Below are 18,836 nucleotides of genomic sequence, written 5' to 3' on the forward strand. Positions count from 1 at the left end.
AGTCAGGGGGTCTGCTCTCAAAGAGCTTACAGTCTAGTGAGGGAAAAAATCTATACAATCAATACAAACTGATCATTATAATCTAATATTGCAAGCACCGTGAGAGAAACACAGAAACAGTAATACGGAAACATGAAAAGATCATCAAGGCGTTTAGCTCAGAGATGATGCGTACACAGAGCAGCCTGTGGGAAGTCACCAAAGATGACCACAGGGCTTGACCCTTCTGAGAGGGGCAGGAAAACTACTGCAGAATTCTGGCTAAGAGGGGACGCACAGGGATTCCTGTCTTTTGGCTCTTAAATGAGATCATGTTCTGGCACAGAGTAGGTGGTCAATGAATGTAACCTGCTTAAAAGCTGGAAAGATAATACAGATCTGGGGGTAAAAGATGAAGTAATTATTCTTTTACCTGTTAAGAAGTCTAGGAACATCTCTTTCCCTACCATTTCACTTGGCCCCTCCCTTGCCTAGAGTCAAGTTATTTCACCAATAGTGCCAAGAAGGGCACCGACTGCAGTGACCCGCCCACTGGAGCTTCCATTCAGTGCTCAGATTCCTTCTAGGCCGGTTCTGGTGGCTAACCCTCTCATCCGTTGCATACTTTCACCCCGAGCGAGCGTGAAACTTTGAGGCCGTTATGGGACAGTCGGAATCATTAGAAAGTTCTTTCCCACACTGAGTTGAAATCTGCCTCCCTACCATCTCACCTACTGAATCTGGTTGTACCGGCTGGAACTTCAGAAAAATGAACCTACTTTGTCCACGCGCCATCCCTTCAAGTGTTCGCAGGCAGCTGCCATGTCTGTTCAAAGCCATCTAATCTGGCACCAGCTGGTGAGGTGCATCCTTGTCCTGGTGCTAAAGGAGGTTAGGAAACAGCACCCATGGGGGTGGGGGACTCACAGGGATTCTGCTCTGCACCTGTTTTCACGCTGGGCTGCTGAGGGTGGCTTCAGCCAGTGCTAAAATTGCACTCCTAGGATCAGAGTAAGGCTTGACAGAAGCAAAGAAGTAGGCTAGTCTGAGAGGCCTTTGGAGTGGTACCACCTCCCAACTAAGCACGGGTCGCAGAGACTATTAAAAATCAACCCTGTGGAGGGCCACTCAAACCATCACAGCTATTAGGCTGATAGAACAGTTCAGATGTTGCCTTTTAATTTTTTCCCCTAAAATTAGAAAGTAAACTGCCACGAGACCAGAAATTACCTCTTGAGAAGATCCGTAAGGTCTGACATTGCTGTCTCCCATATGTGTAATTCCCTCTCACATCTCATTTGATGGGGGATACCATTTTCCAGGTAGGTATACCTTTTTGTCAGTCACTCACCTTCACCAAACCTTGCTCCCTTCAGTTACCAGGGAGCCTTCCTAACTGCTAAGGAAAGATGTCCACATCTAGGAGGGCTGAGTCAGGCTGAGCACAGGCCTCCACCATAACATGACCTTGCAGTGGGGAAATGCTAAGCTACTGACCGTTATGCCACCTTACCCTCCGTCACTCTCTGACGTTTTACAGGTGACAAAGGGTTATTTAACAGGACAGAACACTATTTCTGGCTTCTAAAACAATCAATGACGGGGGGAGGGTATAGCTCAGTGGTAGAGTGTGTACTCAGCATGCGCAAGGTGCTGGGTTCAATCCCCAGTTCTGCCATTAAAAATAAATAAATAATAAAAATAAACCTAATTACCACCCTCCACAAAAAAATTAAAAATAGAACAATCAATGATCGAGTTATTCATAATGTAATACCTAATCATTTTTAATGTCATTTTTGTTCATTATTTTATATAGCAACCCTAAAACATTCTCTAATTTGCATTTTTAAATGGGTCTATTGAAGGACACACCCTGAAGACTCAGAATTGTTACCCATACACAGTAAAACAAGTTTTCTTGCTATAATTCTTGATTTCAAATAATCAAATATTTCTAAAGTTCAGGTTGCCTTTTCTCCATGCCAGCCAAGAGTACATTATACTGTCCTTTTTCCGATACAACGTAAAAGGGAGACAACAGATCTGAGAACCTGCGAAATTCTCGACAAACTTAAACCTTGCTTATGTAGGAAGCAAGAAAGACTTAAAGGATGTGAAAGGGCTCACAGGGGTCCCTCTGTCAGGCCTACAGCAGTGTGAATGCCCACCATCACATCTGCACACTTGGCTTAGTCACTTGGGCCTGGACTTGGCAGCTATGGAAAAGGGAAGGCAAGAAGAGACCAGAGAGAAAGAAGCCTGTGTTTCCCACCAGAAAACCACAAGGACAGGAGAAATGGCTGCTCCCAGGAGGCAGAAGGCAGAGGCCTGGAGACGTGGGAGGGGAGAGACACTGCTGACATTCAGTAGTCCCGGTGGTCTCCGTACTGGCCGTAAGGCCACTGCAGTTGAGATGGTGACCACAACCACAACCACTGGGGTTGTCCAACTTCACAGAGCACTGGCTAGAGAACTCCATCAAGGCATAATCATCATCTGGGGAACCAGAGGAAAATTCTGGCTCTAAGAACTTACCTCCCACTGATCCCTTTTAGATTTTGTAGGGTTAGGTTTGGGCCCTGGAATCTGAATATAACAAGTGAGCTCACAGGAGTCCTGAGGCAGGTGGCCAGTGGGCCACATTGCCACAGAGAATCATGGCAGACAAAAACCTGTGGGTAAAGTCCCTGAGAGAACTCAGCCTGGTTCTCTAGACCTCACACATGACAGGCTCCATGGCAATGACTCAGAGCAGCTTAAGAGTGTCCCATGGCTAATGCAGCATGGAGGAACAGGGCTGGGCATGTTTCACTGGACTTTACCAAGAGCCACAGTAATTCTGATACACTTCCCAAGTTGAAAATTGTGCTACTCTGGAGAAATAGTGCTAATTTCCAAGTGTGGTCTGTGATTCAACTAGGATACTTACAAAATATTTTGATAAGATATTTGGATTCCTGGATCCTACCTCAGGCTGCTGAGTCAGAAACTCCAAGGATGAATACCAGAAATCTGCATTTTTTGCAAGCTTTCCAGAGATTCTTGTCCATGCTAAAGCCCAAGAATCACTGTCCTAGAGAGGTATGGGGACCCGCCTGGTGGCCACAGGTATGGGATACAAGGAGAAGGCTATGTAAAAGAAAGACAAGACTAAGATTTTAGCTTCCACACTCTGAATCTTGACGCTTTTATCACTGTGGAAATGAGATTAACCACTAAAAATCATACATGCAGTAATTAGGTATATATGGACTTAAACTCTTTGGTAATCCTGTATGGAGTTCACCAATTATGTCTTTTTCTTGCTACCTATTTTGTTGTCTAAATCCAAGCATAGAAAATCCAATTCAGGTATTAAAATAAATGCCTGTGAACCCAGCAGGATCCAGGTGACTATTCAACTACAATTCAGGTGTCTGAGAAGAGCCTGTCCTGGAACTAGTCCAGCCTGGCTACAAAGACCCTGGTTATATAAGCTGGCTTCTATACCTGGATGGCTCTCTGCTTCGGGTCCCTTCCAAACATTCCAGGTTTACACATGCATACCAAGTACACAAAGCACATTCATGCAGAAGCTACTTTTTAAGCCATTTGGTCTTTCCCAAAATCCAAAGCCCAGGTTATACATTTTGTTATTAAAAATTTGCCTGTGCATCATATGGTTACACATTTTCAAGAGTTCTTGTAGTGCTTATAATCCCACCTCTATTCTCCCTTTCATTTCATTGTTCTCCTAAAGCCGACAAAGAAAGGAAGACAAGAAAACAAAGATATGTAATTTTAAAATGCTAAGTAAGTTTCAAACAGAAGGTTCAAATATCAGAGCTGCAGAAGTTCTTCTGGCAAAGAAATCAGTGTATCTATGAGGTATTTGGTATTAATTATTAAACTGCATAATATATAAAAATGGCTACCTTTACAAGTATTATAGGATTTTATGTAGTTCCGTAGTCAAGAATTTTGCTAAGTATGTTATGTGTATTATCTCATTTTAGCTGACAACAATTTCATTAAAGTTTCTCTTAATGTCTCTTAGACTTAGGAAACTAAGGCACAGAGAGGTTGATTAACTCATCAAAGTCACACAGCTAATGGTTAGAGGAGTTGGAATTTGCATCCACCAAGTCTGACTCCAGAGCCTGAACTTGACCATTTATACTACTGCCCATCTTCAACAGTGCAACACATATAGGAAATGAGATGTGTTTAATCATCAGCATTTCCAGATACGAAGACCATGTACAATAACCAATTTATTAAAGTAAAAATATTTCATATATATAAAAACCAAAATGCCTGTCCTTATATGCAGGTATGTTTATCTGTACATAAACATAGCATTTTATGCTTTATATCCTTATTCTCAGCATCATAATTTTCATAATATATAAGGCAACACCCCTCCCTAAGTCTGTGAGGGAAAGTTTTCCCACCTCTAAAGTATCAAATCTAAGGACATCATAGAGTCCACCCAATTTCTATGCGAAGTTTAAATTCTAGTGTTAATATTAGCAGAAGTGTTCTACTGTTTAACTTTCTTAGACTCAAATTTTAAATATCTTAGATTCTATTCATCTCACTTTTCTAATTTATCGAACAAGATATTGCAAAAAAAATCTTTTAACCCTAAAGACATTATTATTTTCTTTGACTAAATAGTAGTCATTTCCATACCCCTAACTAATATTTCACAGAAATAGCAATCTATTAAGCCTGCGATGAATTAGAATCTGAACTCTGATTTGCAAACAGTATGAGCTGACCAAGAGTCCAGGCCTCTGGATTCTGAATGCCGTACATAACAGACTAACCATCAGACTAAGCACTTTAACTAATACACATGAAAAATCACACCTCTGTAGAATTTTACACAATTTTAACATGAATATATTAAAGCAAAGATCTAAAAGAATTAGCTAATCATCTCTCACATCTCACTTCCTTAGTGTAGCTCAAAAGTTCTTTTTAAAGTTTCACAGTATTTTCTTAATTGTGTTCTCTTAAAATTACAGTAACAATATGGAAGATAAAAACATTAGTGAAGATTTAATTGAAAAATACTCTTTCTGATCAAAAAGTAAATAATGCAGAAATAAAACATTTATTCCAAGAGAAAAAGATGAGAAATGAAACCCATCTGCAGCTCTTTCAAATGCCAAGTCCATCAGCAGAACAACCCCTGATAGTCAAGCCTGGGTACCTATGCCAGACCCACTGGAATTACTGAACACCCCTTCTATTTATTTTCAGATGTGTACAGAAAAGAAAGGGAGGATTTGGGTTCTTAGCTAACATTGGTTATGTCCATTTATTCAATCTTTGATTTGCTGATATAATGATAGCATAATAGCACAACGGCTATTCCAGAATCTCAGCCAAAAAGAGAAGAAAAAGTTGACTAGCTTTAGCCTGCATAGGACAGGATCTCTCTCTGGGTGTGCTATTTTATTTTTAAATTTCATTTCCCATTATAAACTCAGATATGTAAATGCTTAGCACATTCATATTTACTTCCCAAATAAAACGCTCTCTTAGCCCCATGAATTTCAATCCTTTCTATTTGTTGATGATAGAACTGTCTTTATTAAAGAGCTAAGGCATTTTTCTTGAAGTAGGTATGAAAGCCTGGTCATCTTTTTGTATCATTTTATATATATTTTAATTCATCTCTGCTATTTATGAGATCATAGAATTGATGTGGCACCAAATGGATCAAAAATAAAAGGGTGATTGGTTTTTATTAGTATATACGCCTTCTGTACTTTTTCACTGATTTCCGAAAAATATGCTCATAAATTTCCTTTCAGTGATTATACTGGCTGGATATCTTAAAGCTGAACAGGGTGAGGAGAGTGTTAGCTGCAAAGGCAAGAGGACCCTTTAGTGATTCGAGGGATATAAAATGTAATTATCATGGTGAACAACCACAGTGCACAATACTGCACCTCTGGCTCTCACACCTGCCTCACAACAACCAATGCAACCCAATTCACAGACAAAGAAATTAAGGCCCTGAGAAGTTAAGTAATACTCCTAAACTCTCAAATCCGGTAAGTAGCAAAGCCAGGATTTCACTCAGGACCATGCTATGTTTTTAAGCCCCACTCTGCACTGCCTTCACAGATCAGATGCTGTAGTTCTCCACCCAGGCTGCAGATTGGAATCACTTGGTGAAGATTTGAAAAATACTGATAAATTAAATCATTTCTGTGACATGGGCTAAGTATGCCACAATTTTTCCCCCAAGGCTCCTGAAATGATTTTAGTGTGAATCCAGGGTGGGAAACAACCAGATTAGCAAATGCCAGGGAAATAGTTGTTCTGTGAAGAAATACGAGTCTTTCTCTGGGTAGTGAGTGAAAGGCAAAAGTTCAAATTGTTTGTCTGGAACATAAACCCTAAGTGGGAGCAGCCACCAACCACGTCATCATCAGAATATCCCGTTTCCTCCGCCAACCTGCTCCTCCGGCCCCATGTGAGGATCCCACAAGGCATCTGGCGCTGACGCAGCACCGGAAGGCTGTAAACCACGCCCTGCGACGTCTCACGTGAGCGAGCAGTGAGGGCGGAGCGAGAGCCGGGGTCTCCCGCACCCTGCCTCAGGGCTCCTTTCACAGATGAAAGTTGGAAGCTGGAGGAAAACAGTTGGGGCAGGGATTCAGCCAAGGTATCTAAAGAGAATTTTAAGAACCAGAGAGAGCAAAGGAAAGGAAAAAATTGTAACAGAGTGAGAAAAGAGAATAGCCGCAATCTGAAAATAACAAGGAAAATGAGAAGGAATATATAATAAAGCAAAAGAACTGGCCAGAAAAAAAAATTAACTAGGAAGAACTAGTCATTGCACTACTTTATCAACATATTAGGGGAAAATGCAAGGGAATAACCGCACCTTCCATTCAGGTTTGGGAAGCGTGGCGAGGCCTAAAGCACTTTCAAAATAAATACTGAAGCTGTAGGAAAATCACCTGGCTGAGAGGCAGGGGCTGCCAGAAACTCCCAAACCTGGGCAGTATCACCTACTGCCTTGCTAATCAGTGATTCGAGGATCAGCTCTTTCAACATCATCTGGGAACATGTTAGAAATGCAGTCTCTCGGGCCTCATGCCAAATCTGCTGAACTAGAATCTGCATGTTAATTAGATCCCCTTATGATTTAGATGTATATTCTAGTTTGAGAAGTACTGGCACTACTGTAAGAACCAAACTGAGGGTTTAAAAAAAAACCAACCAAACAACTATTACAGGCAGAAGATGGGACTAGAGAACTAAGTAGAAATCAATCTGACTAATTAAATTGTTTATTGCCGCCCTATGATAAGCCAGGCCCTGAGCTAGATTTCTCAGGAAATGAAGGCCTGAGGCTAGGCATGGTTGGCCCTTGCCTGTTGGGGAGAAAGCATAAAGTTCATATATGTGAGGAAGCCTGTGACTTGTGCTCCAAGAGGAGGTCAAGCAAGGTGCTGAAGAGCAAGAGCTGGAGTTTAGAGGGAGATCAGGAAGCATGTAGCAACTGAACTGACTCTGACAGGTGGGGATGGTTATGGAGAAGTGGGAGGGCCTGCTCTAGGCAGAGAATCAGCATAAGCAGACACAGAACTCAGAAGACTGCTGTGTGTTGAGGGAACACTGCCCTCAACCTAGAGCAGAGGTTTTCAAATTGCTTTGTCAAGGAGACTCATGACCCTCTGATGATGCCTCAGAGACTACTAAGGGTAGGGAGGAGAGGCCAGTGGGATTGCTGGGGCCCCATTTCAACCACATAAGATTATATCTTAACAGTGGGTTCCAACATTGAAAAATAAAGTTTGACACATATCACTGAGCCAGTACACAAGGTGCTTCTAAAATTATTACCTATAACTGCCTAGCATGTAGTAAGTACTCAAATATCCATTGAATAAATTAATAAGTGAATGAATGAATAAATGGATGAATGAATTAATCTATGAGATCCAAATAAACAATGTGGAGCTACGTTGGGGCTGGACTACAAAGAGTCTGAAATGTCAGAGGAGAGGTTTATATGTCATTTGGTTGAGGAAAAGTTTATTAGCCAATGACTGAGCTTGGCTCTGCTTTGAGAAGCTTATTCTGCAAACCAAGTGTAAAACAGACTGGAAATAGAGAGACTAGAGATGGGGAACTGGTTGGGAAAACATCCTAGTAGTCTCTAGAAAGGGATAAGAAGAATCTGAACAAAGACAGTCACTGTGGGAATATAAAGGTGGAGAAGTCAGCATCAAGGGGCACTGAGGAGATGCCGTCCATAGGGCTTGTCTGTGAATTAAATTGTGTATGAAAAGCAAATATATTGCAAAGTTTCTGGGTGACTGGGAGAAATGCAGAAATTGACAGAGTCACCCCTGTTCATATAAGGAGAAAGATGTTGATTAGAGTTTAGACTTGTTAGATTTGAAGCACCTGAGAGCAATATAAAACCATCTCGTAGGTGTCAAATGTCAATATGAAATTTAGGAGGGAAAGTGGAGAAAGGGATGCCACTTTAGGAAAATAATCTAGCACTAATAAGAGGGCACTGCTGAATAAAAAATCACAGGCAAAAGAGCAAAAAGGAGATCACCTACACACCGAAGAAGATTGAGAAAAATCTGCAGAACTGAAAAAAAAAAAAAAAGAGAGAAGAAGAAAAGGTAGGGGAAAAGGACCATATTGAGATGCACCAGGAACAGAGACAGGAATCAGGGAGGTGGTAAACTAGAGACAGTCAAATGGTGGGGTGGGGGAGGGGGTCACAATAAAAACTCAGAAGGAAATAAAAGCAGTGGGAAATTGTGACAAACGTGCTCATTTTTCTTTAGATCTTCGTAGACGTAAGATTTTATAGGCGCAGCAGAAAGCCAACTTTGCCCTTTATTCCTGTGAACAAAGATTTTCACAATAAAGCAGTTGCTCCTGTGAGAAGTAAACTCATTGCTCATATTTTTTTTTAATATAAATTGTTCCTGTTAAAAATTAAGCAATAATATCTTCAAACTCAGCAGGAAGAAAAAAATTTAAAGGGGGCAAGCAGTCCAAGAATTTAAGATTCTTGTCTCTCCCAGAGTGGGAGCTCCACACAGCATTATCTATGTAGACATTTCACCTTTTGGAGTTGTGTCTGTTTTGCAGGATTTTTTTGGTTTTCTTTTTCTGAGCCAGGTCACTAGCCTGAGAAAAAGCAGCTGAGAACACCTGATATAATCTGATGGATCCTCATATAATAGTCACACTTTATAAAGTTATCCTCCATCTGCTGACAGGTCTCACTAATTGGCCATGTTTGGGTGACAAGTACTAATGACAGTTCCTTCTCTGATTCAACTGTAGAGGAGACACCTCCCTTGGTTTCCTTTCTGCCTCATTCAGGAAGGACACATTAAATTCACTGTTCTCTTTTTTGCTATGTGAATCTGTATATTGGTAAAATATCAACATTATTTTCCTTAATATAGATGCTATTTAGTGGTTATGAAATTTCTCTAAAGAGAGCATTACTTACATAATGTAAAATAATACAATGCAAATGAAGTACATAAGGAATTATACTGCAAAACATTTATATCATTAGGATGATTCCAGAGAGGATAGTAATTTTTCCTTTGTTAGGAGAATTCACCTTCTCAAAAGCATTTTACTACAAACGCATGCAAGAGAGGTCAAGGTGATCTGCAAGAATAGCTATTTGATTTGTGGTTTTCATTCCAAGCTTCCTCAAATCACTTTATAAGTAGGGGTGTAAATTATAAATCCATGAATACTTGATTTATGGGAATATAAAATTTGAATTACAACCAAGACTTTGACCAAATAAAAATTTTTCCACCTTAAAAGCCTCGTGTAACAACCGAACTTGTAAAGCGTATTTGCATTCTAAGGGTATTGATCTGTTACAGGGAAGGGGTGGCACAAACTCATTGCACATATGGCATCAAAATAAGATGGAAGGACTCTGAAAACCGGAGAAACGGGGCCCTGAAATAATTAAAGGAGCTCTTTCAAGCCCAAACCTTTAATTTTATCTAAAGACAGAGCCTATTGACTTTATGCAAAGCTTTCTTTTCCATATGACAAATGCAGTTTTTATAGTTTCATGCACTGTTCTGAAGCTGCCAGTTTCCAAGCTTTGGGCTGGGCCCTGTAACACAAACGTTTTATTTCTTCTATTTGAGCACCTTTTGCTACATCTTAACAAAGTTTGCATTCACCTTGGTGCGATGCTCTTGAGCAAAGCAAAACCAAAGAGAACTGCAAACCACATCGCTGTATGAAAATGAAGAAAATGAAGAAGACGCCGTTCCCTAATCCAAGAACTTTGGAGAGCACTCCAAAACTGTGTTTATTTTGTACTCATAGGGGTAGGGGGCTTAAAGCAATTTATTTTCCTTGAAGGACCACAACCCCCACCCCCACCCCACCCCCCATCCAGGTTCACCATAAAAACTGTATGTCCTTCAGAGCCTGTGGAAGCATTCGGGGAAGCATCGTCCTGCCAGCTCTCCCTTCTCCCCACGGTCCCCCGCAAATAACAGTGGTGAAGCAGATGGTCCTCCCCCTCCTCTTCTCCTGGTCCCTTCCGCAGTCCCACAGTGTCCTCCCATCTCGCGCTGACACCTTCACCCAGCGCTTGGTAACCGAGCCACCCCCTTCCCCACCCCCACCTCAGGGCTCCCAGCAAGCGCAAACTTTGAGGACCTTCTTTCTGCCTCACCGCCCCCATTTCACCTTCATTCAGCTGCAGAACTCTCTCGGGATCCCAAGCTTCGATTGCCATCTTCCTCCCACACCTCTGTCCCTAAACTACCCACTTCTCTGTATTGAAGAGCGACGTCCAGCCTCAAACGTCCCAGCCCAGGTGGCGGAGGCACTGCGACTAACCACAGACGGGTGCTCTACTTGTCCTCTCCCCTTCCCCATCCTCCCCTCCGTTTGGGAGACTCGCAGCCCAGGAGCCTACACTGGGGACGCCTCCACTCCTCTGGCTTCCACGACCTACTCCTATAACTCCAGGGGCTCACAAGAACCTCACCCCGCAGCCCAGGCGAGAGGCGGCCGGGCATCCTCCTCTACAAGTGGGACCGCGGGACAAAGTGCAAACTCTATCGGGAGGGAGCCTCCCGGAGGCCCTTCCCTCAGGCGGCACTCCTAGCTGCCGGCTCGCCCCGCTGAGGCAGGCGGGGGCCGGCGGGAAGGCGGCTCCCGTTCCGGGGGCTCCGGGCCGGGCTGGGCTGGGCTGGGCGCCCAGAGCTTACCTCGGCGCGCTGGCCGCCGGCGCGTGGGGCAGTGGCTCCTCCAGCTGGGAAGCTGTTGCTCGCGTTACGGCGGCGGCGGCGGCGGTCCCGCCGGGGCTGCGCTGGGGCTCCGCGCAGACGCTCTCCCGCGGTCTGCGGCAGCCCGGGAGGCGGCGGCGGCGGCGGCGGCGGCGGCGCGGGCGACAGCTCGGCCCGGCGCGGCCCCGGAACTGTCCAACTCCGGCGGGCGCGGGGCTCAGGCTCCCGCCGCGGCCCGGGCGCTGAGCGCCTGCGCGCCCTGCCTCGCCCAGGTGAGGGGCGTGTGCCTGGAGCCCGCGGGGCACGCCCGGCCGGGGCTGCGCTCGGGCCTGGCCCGGCGTCCGGCCTGGCCGCGGACCCCCGGGGTGGGACCCGCCAACGCCTCTCCCGCGCGCCAAAGCCGGTGACGGTTTACCAGGCAGGGACTTGCGAGGCACACACACTGGAGCGAATGAGGCAGGACCGTTCGGGGGCTCGTTGACATTGCAGAGTCTCCCGCAGCATCGCTGCCTTTAAATCCCGCCTTTCCAGGCGTGCGCGCACAGCGAGGGAGAGGAGACTCCGTCCGGACCGCGGGGGTCCTCGCGGTTCTTGGCCTCCGGGCCCAAGTCCCTGAGAAAATTCTTGGCAACCGCCGAGAGGTACCAAAACCGGGATGCCCAGGGGCGCGGTGGGGCGGATTTTTCAAACGTTAGTCAAGCCAGAGTGAAACTCTCTTCTTGGAGATCGTCACAGCAACTATTTGTTTCTCCTCTTTGACCAGCTCTCGGCTCAAAGACCACACAGATCAGCAGCCTCGGCATTTTTGGCGGAACCGGGAAGGCCCGCGGCACTGAAGGCATCGCAGCCTCAGAGTGGATCTAAAGGGCTCTTGGATGGGGGGCTCCTGCTCCTCTGAATTTCTTTTCCGTGCTTAAGTTTTCAGAACCAGAACATGTCATCGGTTCCCCCTGATGTAGGGCATCTTGGGAAAATAGTACAAACATAGCCAAAGTGCTGGATTCTGAAAGGGAGAGCTCTTGGAAAGAAGGCATTAAGGGGAAAGGAAAAATAATTTTAGAAGAGCCATTTTCTGAGATTACTTCTTTGGCTGGAGAAATTCAAGTGTAATAAATGACAAGAAAGCTGTGTTTCACAACAGTTTTTTTTTTAACCAGATGATTTTTAAATATTATTCTTTGGTTCTCTTCTCAGATGATTGACACGAACTCCATCAATAATTAAACCAGCAGCTGTTAATGCCTTGGCATAATAGTCCAGAGTAAATATCTTAGCGTCCAGCCAAAGCCAGTGCTGTTCTCCAGGGTGGGTTTGAGATTTGACAAACACACGGGCACACCATCCTAGAGCTTTCTAAAGGAGCAGGTTGTGTTGACTACCCACCTTGGAATTTAGGGTTATTGCAGGCACCAGCACACTTGAGGTATCAGCATGAGAAGTAGCATTAATCTGGCAGATAATTTTTATATTTTTAGAATTCTAAATATCTTCACATCCAGGTAGGCATCCTCACTTATGCATTCCTCAGAACAGACACTCATTGGTGTGTTTATTTTTCATACTGTACCCTATTTGAAATTGCTACAGGAAGCCAGCACCAAAATTAAACCATTAAAACCCAGAAGAACATGAGTTACGATAATTGCTGAAATTGTCTTTTACAAAATTACGGTCTTAAGGTCTCTTCCCATCAGTAAAGGTTATATTAAAAACAAGTCTTTCATGAGTCCCTGAAGGTCAGTAAGGTGGGGTTCTGGCAGAGTGGGGTAGGCAGGAAATTCCAGAGGCAAAAGCCTTCCATGAGAAAAACACCCAGCTTCCAGTGCCATGTACTTCAGAGCTGGGAACAGTGTCGTTACTACTGAGCTCAGATAAGTATTGGCATCTCCAGGTACCTAATGTGCAGAGCAAGGGGGAGGGGTCTTTAAAGCCTCAAGTCAACACCTTGGATTGCACTTGGAGGCAAATGAGTAACCTCTGCAGAGTGGAACACCTGTGAGAAGTGTTCCCTGTGGCTTGCACAATTTAGCAGCATGTGCATTTTTTATGTCCTGCAAACTGCAACTATATCCTGCTCTCCTCCCCGTCTATTTTTAATCACCTATAGGGAGAATAGTTTGAGGGCTGCATTTCCTAACAACAGCTGAAAGACACCTTAAAAACGTGCAGACAACTCCCAGTTTTTCACCTGTGACATGACTAAGACCTGTGCCTTCATGTCCTCAGCCAAGGCAGGATTAAGGCCTCTGGAGGCCATAGCCCTGAAACAATTGCAGTGCTTCCTTTCTAAATGCACGTCAACTTGCAAACATTACTAAACAAAAAAACAAAAAAACATGAGATTTAGATATCTACAAACAACAGCTTTGCTATAGATACTCCGATTGCAAATTTGTGCCTATTGTATAACTTGGCATTACCTGTGCTGTTTCAGTGCTGTCTGACAGAAGGGCTCCTCCTGTCTTCAAACTCTCCCACCGTCATTTTCCTAGAACCATTATTGCTCATTCCTGGCAATAATGGAGTAGACCAATTCAGAGAACTATTAACTCTAGGCAAAGAGCATTGGGAGCACTGTCAGGATAGCAGCAACCCAGAGGGATGTGGAGCAAGAAGTCCCTAAACACTGAGAAGGAACATAGCAGAAAGGGACTAACTTAAGCCTTTTTCTACTATTTGTGTTTATGAGGTGCATTATGCATTGTTTCCTAAACATTAATGAACTTAGGCAAACTATGTCCACAAATTCATACTTTCCAGTGGGTAAAGAACTTGGTGTTAACAAAAACAGCATCTACAAATTTGAAGACTTCATCAATCACTTAGTTTTACTCTAGAGGAAATGGATAAGAGCTTGTACAGTAAGATGTTATAAAACTAGGTCCTGTAAACATTGTAGATTGCTTTGCAGCCATCAGCAACACTCCAGTCTCAGAGCTGGGGGCCATATTTTGAAAACCACTTTTACAGTGGAAGGAGAAAACTGAACTAGGAGTAGATTCAAATTCCAATGTCAGCTGTCACATTCAAGCCTAGAGACCAGAGTTTCTTCCTCTGTAAGACAGGACTAATTATATCAGCCTTGTCTCAACGGGTTGCTATAAAGACATATTGTTGATGAAACCCTTTAGAAACTATATACAAGTACCGTTGGTTGATAATTGTCTTGCTCATATTTCACCTTTCCTCCATTGCTTTTGAGGTGTTCTGCAAACTTTCCCTCAAAGTGTCTTACAATTCCTGTTTAGCTTTTCAATAATCTTCACCATGAGTCTGATAACTCGACTTGCAGGGGGCTCCAGCATCATGTAATGGTGAGAACATGAGTTCTACTGTTGGCTGAGCAGGGCTTGAGCCCTATTTATTCACTAGCTGCATGATATTCTTCATTCCTTCTAACCTTCAGTTTCCTCATCTATAATATGGGAAAATAAACATACCTTCATCATAGGGGTCATCCTGAGGATCAAAGCAAATGGGAAGGTTTTTTTCAAACTGTAAAATACCTGAAAAATATTCACTGTAATTTAACAATTATTTGGAAGGTAAATTGGTGGTTTATCTCCATGTTGGGTAGTAAGATCGAAACTGTCTTAGACATACCAAATATATACATATATGTATGTATTTATATGGCTATAGATATAGATATGGGATTTCAGAGCAACATACAACTAGATAGGAAGATAGTATAACATTTTTTCAATAGGCTGCTAAACTGTATTTATGTAAAAGGTTGTGTGAATATTGCAAGTATCAGAAAATCTTTTATTTCAACTTCCATGTATTATGAGAAATTAATGGAAAGAGTGTCTTAGTGATATTCTTAAAAACCTCAACTCAGGTTCAGCAGAAAATTTTGGTTTTGTTCAAAACCACTGATGTTAATTATCTTAAGATGTCTGCCTACTCAAGATGGGTAACAATGAATTGAAACACAAAATGTTGAGAGTTTTTTTGATCAGATAATTTTCATTCTCATTTTTTCATATGTTTGATGAAACGTATGATATAAGATAGGTAGCTCTTTGAGGCTAATGGGTTGGTTTGATGCAAAAATTCCAAATTTGACCTAGACATTTATATCTAAAAAAACGAAAAAGTGTACGAAGTTTGTTTTCAGTGGAAATCTTAAGGCTATTTCTGAGCTGTCAATTTGTGTTTTACATTTATCTCATTTTTAAATCTAGCTAATCTAAATAGCTTTTAAATTTAACTGGAGTATCTGCATTTAGAAGGAAAGGGATATAAAACTCATTGTGAAATCTCAGGCTTACTTGAGGCACTATGCTAGTCTTTTTTTTTTTTTTTCCTCCCTGTCTTAGGGAATTGTTTTTATGTGAATCACTAGTATTCTGTGAAAAACAATTGTCCTCTTGACCCACAGTTAGTTTTTTAACTGGGTATTGGGTTCCCTTTCATCTTTTTTCACTTGAATACCCTTGGCAGAGAAGGGCCATGTATTGAAATGCCTTGCTCACTCATAGGCATTTTCCCTTTTCACATTGAGCACTCTGTGATTCCTTTATCTTGATATTTTAAAATCAATTATTTAAGTATTTTTCCCATGTGTGACCAAGATCTGTTTGCTTTTACCTTTTCCTTATCAAAATGTGTTTTCTTGAGATCTAGCGGAATTGGTGCTTTGCTGTAACACCGTGGCCCCCTCTCTGAGGCAATAACATCTTTTGTGTCCAGGGTGATCAATATTGTAAAAGTATTCCTCCTAGACCCTAACCACGGCTTTGTGGTAATTACTGTGCCTCTTCTTATGCATCTCGCCCTTTGAAATTTAATCCAGCACTGCCTTGGACCCCAAGATGAAGGTTGCATGATTCCACAACACCCCCAAATCCTCTCCTGATTACCCTGCAGGGTGATTACCCCAGTTAGCACATCTTCCCCTGTTTGGCTATTTGCTCTGAGACAGATATAAAATAATTAATCTTCTTTGAACTGCCCTTGCAATTTTAATTTCCTTCCACTTTTTGGAGATCTGGAGATGTAGTGATACTCCTTTCAAAATGTGGATTTATTTCTTAGCCTTGGTTCTTCCGTCCTCTCTCTCGTGCATTTAACTCACAACTGCCTGGTCACCGGGGAAGCTCCCCAATGACTAGAACCTTTTGATTTAAAACTGTATTTTTTAAAGAGTTTTTCACTTTAACCTATATCATAATTTTAGATAAATTACTAATGTTGAGCTTGCCGTGCTGAATAATTTCCAAAAAGTTTCAGTGTCTGAATAGCCAGTATAGTACTTATGGAAAAACACTCTCTTCCAAATACTATAAATGCATTGTCTCATTTATTGTCATAAGAATCTTTTGAACGAGAAAATGTTAATACTATTCTACAGATGGGGAAAGCAAGAATCAGGACGTTTGTGATAGACACAAGGTCACAAATTGGCAGGGCTAAAATTTTAATTCAAGTTTTTCTTATCTTTAAAGAGCTCTTTATAGGCTGCTTCTTGAGGTTAATCAAAAGTATTGAGTAGACTGCAAGTTCCACTGGGAGTAGAAATCATATCCCACTTGCTCTGTAGTCCCTGGTAATACCTCACATAGAGTGCCTTCAAAGAGCAGCTCAGTATCTGGGAGCAGAGTAAATGGTTTCCATTTTCTGGCTTTCACTCGCTACAGCTATTGTCACCCCAGCTTCTGGAGCCGTTCTCAACTTCGGCGCCTAAAGGAGGAAGACCCCTATTTATTGATAAATTCCAAATATGTTTTAGCCTTTTACTTCTCAATTGATATCCTAATTGGGCAACCATCTAAATCTCTCTATACAAACACCTTACAGATGGTAGCTATCCCATATCTTATCTTTCCAATAAAATTGTCTGACTCTTAAACCCAAAGACTGTTTTTTATATTTTGCATTCATCTCCCACCTACAGTTTCTAGGTAGCACTGAATCAAACCAGTTATAGGCATTCAATGCAAGCTTGAACTCAGCCAGTGGTTTTCCATTCTCATTCACACATTCACAGGGCAAAGGGCAGGACCTGACTTTCTGCTGCAGCAAAGGAAATGATGTTCAAGAAGCCAGGTTCAGACAGTCCTTCAGTCATTTCTGCAGTTAATATTATATGTTTAACACACAAATCTGCCTTAAGCATCAGCACTACTTGGCTAGATTAAAGGGCCACCATAATCCTAACAAAATAATTCAAGATGCTATTGAAGCTGTCCTAGTGAATAATATTTTGGGAGTGATCGTTGTGATCAGAGCCCTTTACCCAAGTACTCTCTAAGAATTTTTACGCTATTGGGATCACACCTGGAGTACAAGTGACAGTCATTGAAACATCAAACATTAATGGAGGAACTCCGTGCTACTAAAGTCATATTCTAGGAGAGTGGTCGAAATCATGTAGCTAAGGTGGGTCTTCTGAAAAAGGTTCCTTGAATAAGACAGACCCAAGCTGGTTTATGATGGAGAGTAGGGATGGTGTGCACGACAGTGTGGGGTCATGGAAAGACCTAAGGAAGCCTGGGGGAACAAAAACTTCAATTCTATCATATAATATTGTACACCAACCATACTTCAATTAAAAAAAAAAAAGATTTGAATTCTAGTCCTAGCTACTTGGAAAGCAAACCTGGACAGTTGAATTAAATTCCCTGAGCTCCTGTTTCCGTATTCAGCTTTGGCACAGTCACAGATCTTTCCAGCTTGACTTCCATGAGCCTGTTAGCTCTTTATACCTTAGCCTGTCCTCACTTGCAGTTACTTCATGCTTGTAAGTGAAGGTTTCTTCCTTTAGATACAAACATCTAAACTTCCAAAACAGATGAACTAAATAGGCAGTTTACTATGTTATTGGGATTGTATTTGCTAAAAATAAGATTCTTCAGAAGGTCCAATTTTGTTCCCAGTGTCTGGAGACATTCTGAGTTGTTACAAGTTAGGTAGGTTGCAGTCATCTGGTATGAGAAGGCAGGTATGCTGCTAAACAATCTGTAGTTCCCAGGTCATCACCCCACAGCCAGGAGTTATCCAACAGTAGCCAAGCTTGAGAGGTTAATTTAAAGGACAATTCTGTGGGAGCAAAACAAGTATATGCAATGTTCATGCTCACTAAAAGTAAAAATTTTTATTTAAAACAGCATTCGATAACATCAAATTAACTGTCTTTTCAGAGGTTATAAAAAATAAAACAATATGGCAAATCTATGGTGAAATGGATGTCACATTCATGAGTGCAACTTTTCCTACAAGCAGTGTTTTGCCATATATATCAAACTCTTAAAATGATTATTCCTGTTGACTGGGTAATTTCAGTCTAGGACTATATCTTATGGAAATAATGCTAAATGTGAAGAAAAAAATGAGCCACCAAAAAATGTTTATCAGAGTCTTACTAATGATAAGAATAACTGAAGACAATCTAAGGGGAATAGTTAAACACATCCCATTACAAGAATATTATGTAGTTATTTTTAAATGATATCTGTTAGGACTTTGTAGTAACATGGGAAATTATTGAATGCAACATCAAGAGGAAAGGAGAAAATAACCATAATACAGCATGATCACAACTAAGTAAAATAAGTCAATGCATGGAAAGAGAGAAGGAAA

General features: G+C 42.1%; 1 protein-coding gene across 3 annotated transcripts in view; it reads right to left on the reverse strand.

Moving 5' to 3' along the window:
- ZNF385B (zinc finger protein 385B) overlaps nt 1-11,448 on the reverse strand; it is a 367,544-nt gene extending 356,096 nt beyond the window's left edge. Inside the window, exon 1 of one of the 3 annotated variants that reach the window (XM_074363979.1) lies at nt 11,232-11,448. The gene's annotated coding sequence lies outside the window, so the exon portion shown is untranslated. The remainder of the gene's footprint in view (nt 1-11,231) is intronic. The other 2 variants (XM_074363980.1, XM_074363981.1) reach the window with 2 other exon arrangements.
- Nucleotides 11,449-18,836: the final 7,388 nt, after the last annotated feature.

Source organism: Camelus bactrianus, chromosome 5 (genome assembly GCF_048773025.1).
Source record: "Camelus bactrianus isolate YW-2024 breed Bactrian camel chromosome 5, ASM4877302v1, whole genome shotgun sequence".
Lineage (NCBI taxonomy): Eukaryota > Metazoa > Chordata > Mammalia > Artiodactyla > Camelidae > Camelus > Camelus bactrianus.